The sequence below is a fragment of the Ciona intestinalis genome, unplaced genomic scaffold, assembly GCF_000224145.3.
Source record: "Ciona intestinalis unplaced genomic scaffold, KH HT000016.2, whole genome shotgun sequence".
Classification (NCBI taxonomy): Eukaryota; Metazoa; Chordata; class Ascidiacea; order Phlebobranchia; family Cionidae; genus Ciona; species Ciona intestinalis.
The window spans coordinates 285,138-287,003 of record NW_004190338.2 but is presented as its reverse complement, the minus strand read 5'-3'; the positions used below and the strand labels follow the sequence as shown (position 1 = coordinate 287,003).

General features: G+C 35.0%; 1 protein-coding gene across 1 annotated transcript in view; it reads left to right on the top strand.

Moving 5' to 3' along the window:
* LOC100187367 (cytoplasmic dynein 1 intermediate chain 2) overlaps nucleotides 1–1,866 on the top strand; it is a gene marked incomplete in the record, with an annotated part of 11,010 nt that overhangs the window by 1,191 nt on the left and 7,953 nt on the right.

Here is a 1,866-nt window from a genome sequence, read left to right as displayed (position 1 = left end):
AAATGTTTTTTGTTAACTTCTAACTAAAAGTAAAAGAAAAAGAAATCGTGGACCATCTTGCCCCAACATAATATTTTTATAAACAGAATTGGCCTTTCGTTAAATAAACTTTACGCATTCGTGGAGCACTATAAATTTTTAGGCCAAAATACTTTTTGGTCTGATACCTTTGATTCAATATAAGACATGTGAAATAGTCCGTATATAGCCGTGTGGCCGTGTATAAATTTCAACTCCGTATGTTTGCAGGTGGCTATCGGATACATTCCAAACAAAAGGGTGTTAGGAATTAGCAAGCTTGCAAGGTAAGCAGCCACATTCTATACGTTTTCTCTTTATCTGAAAATTGGATTTTTGACGATAGCATACATAAAGTACTCATTTCTTGGGTAAAAATACGCTATAGTTTCGTATAAAAAGACTGGTCATATAACGTATATATAGGCTATACATTTGACGTATCCGTGTAACACTGATTAGGTTATGTTTGTTTTGCAGAATCGTGGAAATGTACAGTCGTCGATTGCAGGTTCAGGAGAGACTAACAAAACAAATAGCGTCTGCACTCGTTGAGGTTATTGAACCTTCCGGGGTGGCTGTTGTTATTGAAGCATCGTAAGTTTAAATTATTTTTTCATGCGGCTTTAGACTGGTATGTTTATGTAATTGTTCTAAGCGTGTCCGTATAAATAAAAGGTCGGGGTAAGATGGTCCTTGTTTCTTTTCTTAACCCCCATTGGGTAGTAAACAAAGAATATTTTACAGAAACATATGACCACATGCTTATGACTGTAAAGGAGCATTATTCTTAATTGGTAAAAACACAATTATAGGTAACTTATAGGATATTATGCGCTAACGGTATCCATCTCACCCACGGTGCTATACATACGCAGTTATAAGTAGTTTTCTATAGAGTACAGTGGTAGATATATCAAACGTACAGTCATAAATTCGGCGAACGTTTTGCACACACTAGCTTTTACTGTTTTATGACACGCATAAACTATAAATTTTACTTTCAGTCATATGTGTATGGTGATGCGAGGTGTTCAAAAACCAAGAGCAACTACAATGACTAGCAGTATGTTTGGCGTTTTCCGAGACGATCCGAAAACTCGCGAAGAATTCCTAACCTTGCTCAACAAAACCTAAACTGTTTCAAACTCCTAAGAAATTTTCATTGGCTTTTAAGATGAATGAATGTATGAATGTAACTTGCTTCATCCTTGCGTGGCCGGAAAACGACCTTATCATATAGGTTTAACACCTCGATCGCGTGCCAGCTTACGAGTTGCCATGTATGTTACTTTGTGGGTTAATATGTTTCTATTTTCATGTCATATTGATTCTAAAGCAATTTTACTTTATGTTATAGTTAATAATTTAATATATGCACATGCGGGCAGCAAGCAATTTTTTTAATTGTAATCCGAGTACCTAAGCTACGAATACACGACAAATATAACTCTTTACTGCCGGTTTGACCTACTTGAAAATTGCGACTGTCACTCAAACGAGATCTAAGCCAACAGTTTAAGCTGCTTGAATCTATACAAGGGCTTTAACCCCTATGAAAATAAAGGTGAACAACAACTTACTGGCATTGTTGTGTTAATTTTAAGCGCGAAACTCAACTTGACGTCTTTACTGTTCTGCTTACTGGTATTATAAATATTATTTTGCGATAGCTTTAGTTATAAAACCGTATACCGTACGTAAGACCGTAAGCTCTTGTTTTGTTCTGTGTTTTAAAAAGATAAAATAAGTGAAATTTTGATCATTTTTTGCTTCATGCTTTTGGCAACGGTAAGTATAAAACACCATTAGATTAATCATTGTAATTTTAAGATTAATCATTGAATT